We start from the raw sequence: 8,304 nt of genomic DNA, 5'->3' as shown, positions 1-8,304 counted from the left end.
TATGTGGATGAAACCAAAACACTGGTCGGATCTAGGAAGGCAGGGAGAGTTAAGGCAGAGGCATAGAAATTGCTCTTCCCCTCTCTCGTCAATCCACGTCTATGGTCTTTAAGATAACGTGTTATGTAAAATTATTTATTTATCTAAGTTGCACCTACACTGAATTTATCTGAGAAATAAAAAAGTCGATATTAAGAAAAACATTGTAAAAGGAAGATTATAAGAGAGGGTTTCGAGTGCCAGCAAAAGTTACTGGCGTGCTAGGGGTTGCCCACCCCTGCCATAGGGAAAAGGAACTCAGTGGGACTCTTTCCCCCTCCCCATGTGGGAGTCTGTACTTGTTCTTCAATAAATCTCCACCTTTGCAGTGAATACATTTTAGTAACAAGTAGATATTTCAAAATCTTATTTCTTATTTTACATATATTTTATTACTATATTTTGAAAGGGAAGAAAAAATATTCTACTTTTACTTCAATTTAGGAAGGACTTAAAAAAATAATATAGCTCTAGCCGGTTTGGTTCTGTGCTTAGAGTGTCAGCCCATGGAGTAAAGGGTCTCAGGTTCCATTCAGGTCAAGGGCACATAACTCGATTGCAGGTTCCATCACCTGCACCCAACTGGGGCACTTGCAGGAGATATTTTTCTCTTTACATCTCTCCCCATCCCTTCCACTCTCTCCAAAAGTTAATGGGAAAAATATCCTTGGGTGAGGATTAACAACAACAACAAAAAGAACAATATATTCTGAGTTCTAGTTTGCATGTCAAAGCAGCAGAGAACTGAAAAGAGCTTCACAACTACTAAAAATCTGGAAAAACTGCAAACTAACAATTTTTCTTGAATTCATCAGAGAACTAAAGTTGCAAGGCAAACAAACACAAAATTTTGGAAAGAGAAGGATACCCTCAGGGGAAAAAAAATGACCTGAGCATTTAATTACCTGAGGCAGATAACATCTAAAGCCAAACCAGCAGTAGGATGAGTAAACTAGAAATTTAATGAATTTCTTAAGACCAAGTATGAACTAGTATGAGAGTCTAAAGACTCTGGAGGTGACAGAAATACAGCGGTTCTCAACCTCTTTTAGACATTCCTCTTCTGGGGACCCCCTGGAATCTTACTGAAATGGAATTTTTGGACTGGAACCCAGATTCTTTGTCCTCCAGAGTCGAAGAATTAATCCACGGACAGACAGTAATATAGCAAAGGTGGAGATTTATTGAAGAAGAAGTGCAGACTCCCACATGGGGATAGGGAAAGAGTCTCACAGAATGGACTCTCACGTGGGGAGGGAGTAAGGGTCCCACTGACTTCCTTTTCCCTGTGGCTTATAAAGGCTGCAGATCACTGGCTACTATAGTAACTCCTGAGCTCAAAGGTCCTCCCCCACTCCTTCCTTATTGTTTTTCTATTCCCTTTGGGCTTTCTTCTTCTTCTGTATGAAGGGCTTCCTTCCCTTTACTAGTATTTTGTAAATATAGACATTTTGCTGTTCCCAGCTCCCTCATTCTATGGAAATGTACCTGTTGCAGCTTTTCAGCTCCTCTATTCTATGGAAATATACGTTCTGCTCCTCTGCAGCCCTGTGCTTCCTCCATGGTCCCCTTAATTTCTAAAATTCCTTAAGCCTGTCTTTTTCATCCCCCAAAATTTCTGTTTCAATATTAGGTCCAGCTTTATGACTGAAGGAGTTCAGAAATATTTGTGAAGTCCACACTTTCTAATTCAGGTTCACATTGCTCCGCTAAGAGTGAGCTTAATCAGGTCAAAGAACATCCCATCCCTTTCCAACTCCCATCAACATGCTAATAGATTAATTCTTTTGCAGACTTAATAAAATAATTATTTATAAAGTAAATAACCTAAGTTAACTTACATAAAACCACAATTTTGAAGGCATAAGTGATTAATCAATGCACATGGGACTTGTGGGGCTATATAGTACTTGACAGAAGCAAACATATGTTGCGATTTTCATATTTACTTTGATGATACTTCCAAATCAGCGCATAAGGCAGTAAAGTGCAAGTAAAAAGCAAAAGTCTTAACTGCTGCTGTGAGAGATGGCAATTTCATCAAACAACTATGATTTAAGAAACACAACGCACAGAGGAAGTGACTATAGAGCAGAAGCACGAAATCTATATACAAATATCACTCAGGTTTTTTTTTTAGTCCTGAGCTGTACATATGAAAAATAAAGCCTTAAGTTACCAAGTAAGCCACAGCAGCTGGGGAATAAAATGCTGAAGAGAGATTTCATAATCTACAGATTTCTAGAAAGCGAGGTTGTGCTTTATCCCATATTGATGTGGATAAACTGTTACAGTGTGGGCTTCTAGTTGAAAACCCATAAGGCCACAAACTTCAAGGAAGAGAAATAACTTAAAAGTAATTTCCCCTCTCTAATCCTGGCACTGCCCCCTCAGGAGTAAGGAGATGAGTGAAATAGAACCATCAGAAAAACAAACAAACAAACAAACAAACAAAAAACAGGCTACATGAAGGTGATTAATAGCTACTTAATTCTAGGAGATAGGATAAAGCTTATCTCCCTTTAGAAATAGATACATTTATTTAACTTACATTGAAGATTTTTAAAATTAATGACTATGCATATGATTCAGTATATGGTTTCTTACTTTCTTTTTAAATAATATACTATTTCCTGCGGTGAAAATGATTTCATTTGTTTTTCTAGCTGTGAAATCCCTCCTTTTCATTTAAATAAGCTTAAGAATCCTCATATTTGGCCTTTACTGACTAATTAATACTGTTTTATGTTCATACAACTATTCATTGTAATTATGTTTCCCACTTGACTAAACGTTGTTCTTTGAAGACCTGTTTATAGTTTCTAATCTTTATTTCTTTTGAACTTGGAATAGTAACTTGTACACAACAGATCCTTAATTCATGTTATCTGAAGAATGAATAAAAGAATAAATGAAAAAGAAAGGTATAAACAAAAACAGGAAATAAACATATAAGTGGATATTCAAAGGATCCACAACCTTCCATGTTAATTTCAAATTGCTGCAACTTTTTCAAAAAGTGCTATACAATTTGAATGAATCGCACTTTCTCCTTAAAGAAGATATGTCCCTTTGGACTAAATCTGACAATTTTTCATCCTGAAATTATATCCAAGGTAGTCCATTTTCTCACATTTCCAGAACTAGAATGCTTCTCTGTCCCATAATTACCATAACATCTTTAAAATGATTTTTTTAGCAAAAAGAAGGCTTCTTTAGCCTAATTTTTACTTCCTCATGACATAACCTTTGCTCCCATTAATCTAAGAAAACACACACACACACACACACACACACACACACCAGAAACAGTTGCCAGAATGCTAGGAGTCGAAGATCAAATTCTCCCATGCTGATTTCAATTCACAAGTGGCCTATTGGCTCAGGAAGTTCTCTCCATCCTCCACTTATTTGTGGTTTTAGAAATAATATTGTTTTTCCTATGGAAAACACTGGAAGCCATAAGACCATTTACATGAAGGACAACTTTGTACAACAGAAGAAATCAGAGAAATTAGGAAAATGGGTAAGAAAGTGACAAGCAACCATGGGTAGGGGCTCACACATGTTAAGTCTGATTAAATAATTGAATAGATACCCCCCTCCCTTGGGAACTGACCTTTAGACCACCTCACAACCAACATTTCCTTTCGCTTAGTCCATGTTCCACTTGCTAAGACCACATTCCACTTTCTGAGTCCATATTCCACTTGCTAAGACAATTATCCTTCCCCTCTGGACCATCCCAGGATCTGAACCCATCCAGAGAATTATCCACCTTGAAAAATATTTTAAAATCTAGAGTCCTTTAAAATTTGATTCCCTGTCCTTGGGGGCTGGCACCATTTGCAGGCTCAGCCCATCTGGTTTTCCAGATGACCTAATAAAGTCATAGTTCTTTACCCCTTTTGGCCTCATGCATTTCCCTTTGGCGACCCTAACAACGTACAGAAAGCCTGTATCTTCAGGAAGTCAGGCTACCCCTGGCCTTCTTCTTCTTGGGCAGCCCTCTGTGTGGTCCCAGAGGAAGCACCCAGATCCCTCTCTCCTCCCCTGCTTGGTACCCACCAGCAGCTCCGGGCTTTATTTCTCAGCCGCCCTCTGTCACTCTTGGCTTGTAGTCTGCGCGCCACATAGAGAAAGCCAGTTTATAAGAACTTAGACAAAAAGGCATAGACAGAGAGGCAAGGGAGGAAAATCTGGCAGTACTGTTACTCGAGCATCAAATTCCTCCCTTGCTCCTGGGAATGGGGTTCTTAAGATATATTTTGAAAATGAACTTTCTCTAAGATTCGCGCAGGAGAATGAGATGTGGTAGACTTCGTTCGTGTGGAGTTACATTCCTGGGGTTCCAAAGTCCCATGTACCTAAGCCAGTCCTGAAAGAGGTGCAGCCGGGGTTCCAGTAGAGCCAAACGCAAAGTCAGGGTCCAACGTTTCTGTTTTTTGTTGCAGCTGGGTGTCGTTCAGCATCAGGCGAATTAAAGTCCACTCTTCCATTGTGTGGAGTCCACATGGCCACAGGCTGTGTGGGCGAATGCAGGGGAGTGTGCCCTCCTACAACACGAGCCCTGAGAACCCCAAGAGCCGAGAGAGAACCCCCTTTGTTCAGAAGTTTAAATATTCAGGTTTCCTTCCCTTGCGTTGTTCATGTCTAGTCTGGCCAATTACTACTTGTTCCCAGGACTGATTGACAGACAGGTAAGCACCTGGCCCTATCACTGAGATTTTACTGGGCATGTGCACAACTGCCTTTGTATAGTCCCTTCTCCTATCAGCGGGGAACAGACTTGGAGAGGGTTAAATTAGCAAAGTTATATAAATGGCATGCCTATAGTATCTAGTTTTCCATTTACTCCTATCCTGTTCCATAAAAACCAGGTTATTGCAATGGTATCAATACTATGTAAGAAAACCAGAGAAGAACTTCTTGTTTATCCTCGTGCTGTGTGGCAGCCTGATGGGAATAGTTGTTCAAAATGGGGCTTCCTGGGAATCATTTTGTGTAGGCTGATCACCTCGTTTCCAACATATTCCAGTACCCACAACATAGTCACCAGTACCTGAAGGAAATGACTTTTTTTAAAGAAAAAAATTTCAAACTGGACTACACTTCTCTCTTCTCAAGTACTACTTGACAGGAAATTTGTGGGTTTTTCTTTTTTTTTTTTTTGTCCTATGGAAACAGTTGAATTCTCCATACACTATTTTCTTGACTAAACTAAAACTTTGAAGTCAGTTTCATCTCTAAAGTTAATTCTGTGAGGGTTTTTTTCTAACCCGAGGCTCTGAGCCAAATAGTGTGTCTAGTCACAGTTAAACACCCTCTTTCAGCTGTCTGTTAGCTCTAGAGGTCAGTATTTGAATCCTAAATTGATGTGGATTCTGTCTTAATATTCATAAATTTACATTAGTTCTCATCTACCCAGAATATTCTTCTGACCCAATTTTTATGCCATCTTTTCAGCACCCAGAGTGGAGATTTTTATAATTAAAACAAACTTAGCTTGACTGTTCTCTACCACTCTCCCTCTTTCTCTCTCTTCTTTCTTTTCTTTTTGTCCGTCAATAAAAGTAGCTTATACATTGTGTTAAATGCAGAAGATATAAAAATGAAAAACATGCACATTCCCTAATCTCAAAGTCTAGTTCTTAATACATGGTCAATAAAAATTAATTCAGTAATTTCAGACATTACGTCAAGCACAGAACAACTCATTATCTTGCTTCATTCACGGGGCTAGAGTCAGGGTTCAAAGCCAGGCTAGCTGGTGCAAGAGGCCACATTCTTAAACATTGCACTCTTCTGCCTTTCATAGATATGAAGAGTGGAGCAGGAGCTGGGGAAAGTAGTGCTGTTTGACCTGGATCAGAACCATCTTAAAGGAAGAGTAGACACTAGTGACTAGACGGTTGTTTTCTTCTACCAAGGGCTGTCTTGCTTTAACCACTGTGATTCTTTTCTCTAATCCTTCAATCTTAGTATATAATCCTTCTTATTAGAGCGATCAGCAGAAGAGTTTAATATTTAACCTAATTTATACTTGTGGTATATACCTTTAATAAAAAGTAAGGTATCCTTCAAATCATTGTCAAACATTGAAAATATTATCTAAGGTAGAAAAACAACATTTTTAAAACATTTCCAACACTAGAGTAAGCTTTTCCTTGTTTAGCTTGACAATGATGCTATTCCTATATTACAGTTATTATTGTTCATTAGTCTGAGGTGACAAGATGGGGAGGTTGAAAATCTTCATTTTAAATCCTGAGTATTTATATATCTAGCATTGAATCTGTATGTATACATAATAGAGAAATGTTATTACAAGTTGAAAGGACAAACCAATAAAACTATTGTAAGTTCATAGCATACCAAGAAAGTCCATTGAACATAAAATGTTCATATGTGTAAATGTAATCTGAACTATAATTTGATTTTCACCGCATAGTGCTATGACTTAAATTTTCAGTTCGAGTCTTTTCCATAATAATTTATATCAGTTTTAGAGTAATTTTAACCTCTTTAATTTTTTAAAAATACTATTCTTAATAACTCTAATAAATATATAAGCTTTATCAGCTTAATCATGCGTGTTAGATATCTTTCTTTTATATAAATCACACTTATTCTCAGATTATAGTACTGAGAATTCAAAACATTTATTTAAAAATTTCTCTCCTTTAACTTACATTTTTTATGAGATTAAATATTTTCTTCTAAAAGCTTATTATATTTTTGAAGACCATTTTTATTGTGATAACATCAACATATAACTTAGTCTATAAGTGTGCATTAACAAAGTCATATATTTGAAATTATTTTGGTCCATTTGAGATCTCTTGATACCCATTTTTAAAGATGACTGATCTGTCAAGAGGGTGTATTTCAAGTCATGGTACATGACCTGTCTATCCAATCAGACATACAGTCAATCAAAGTGGCAGCTGCAAAAGATTGATATCTTGTTTTAAGTCACAGAAAATGAATTTATTTTAGTTTAGCTATCACTGTGATTCTAGAGATGTTTAAAAGTTGTTTTGGATTTTAAATATAAAACAGTGGTTATTACAGCTTCCTTGAACTCATGCCAGCTCTGTGTAAAATTTCCTATGTACTTCCCCTCTTACCTATATGACATTTTTCCAAGTTAATTAGAAAATTATTAACATCACAAAACAAGAAAAGAAACTGAAATTTAACTTATTGATTAGAATGTGTTTTGTGAAAAAACGTATTTGCTAATTTCCTTTCTGCATTCACTATAGTCATGAGCCTTTATGCTATTTGGATGGCTTTTTAAATATATTTGTGTATGACCTACATAGATTCATACATAATATATTATTTGAACTGCACAACAAACTCTATTGGGTATTGTGATAAGTATTGTTAAATCCACATAACCAAGAGTGGCCTGGAAATGCACAGTTCCACAGAATTTATGTATTCAATTTTATTTAAGTGAAAATTACTTAAATTCACATAGGACACATGGGAAATCCCAGAACCTCTCTACCTCCATATCTCCCAGAATTCTCAGAAAGCTTATATGCCTCTAGTTACTACTCTCAAGTTACTAAGTAATTGTTAAATTTTACTATAGTTCACTTCTTGTGGTTGGTTCCTTCTCTCTGCCCTGCAATAATTCTGAAGAAGAAATACAGGTTTGTATAAGGCTACTTTATTCAAACTATAAAGATAATAGTTACAAAACAATATTATAGAGCTGAAACTTTAAAAAAAAATCCACATTGTTGTTTTTAAAAGTCCTTTGTTCATTCTTGTTTCCTTCACCATTAATTTCTCCTTTTCCCACGTTGTTCCAATTCCTTACTCTCACTTTCTCCTTTTCACCTTTTTTTCTCTCACCTCCTTTTCCTTGACATAATACCTTTGTGTCAAGAACTCAATTCCATGTTCTTTCTTACAAAGAAAATTTAAGCATTTATTTTCTTCTTGGCTCACAACCTCTTTTTTGCATATCTGTTGATTAATTAATAGCAAAGATACAGCCATTGACGATGGGTCTAACTATTCTGCATACAAAAGATCAATCAAAGGCTTTGGAAATTTGATATTGACTCCCATCCTCAACAGTAAGTGGAATGGCGTAGTATAGATATGATTTGCTCACTGACATTAATTAAGCCATATTTGTTAGCAAGTGGGAACACATGGAATCTGAATTTTAAAAAAAATCTATAATAATAAAAGCGTAATATGCTAATTAGACCGGACATCCTTCCGGATGAAGCCAGGGCT

This window comes from Myotis brandtii, unplaced genomic scaffold (genome assembly GCF_000412655.1).
Source record: "Myotis brandtii unplaced genomic scaffold, ASM41265v1 scaffold37, whole genome shotgun sequence".
In the NCBI taxonomy this organism is placed as follows: domain Eukaryota; kingdom Metazoa; phylum Chordata; class Mammalia; order Chiroptera; family Vespertilionidae; genus Myotis; species Myotis brandtii.
This window is presented reverse-complemented; position numbering follows the sequence as displayed.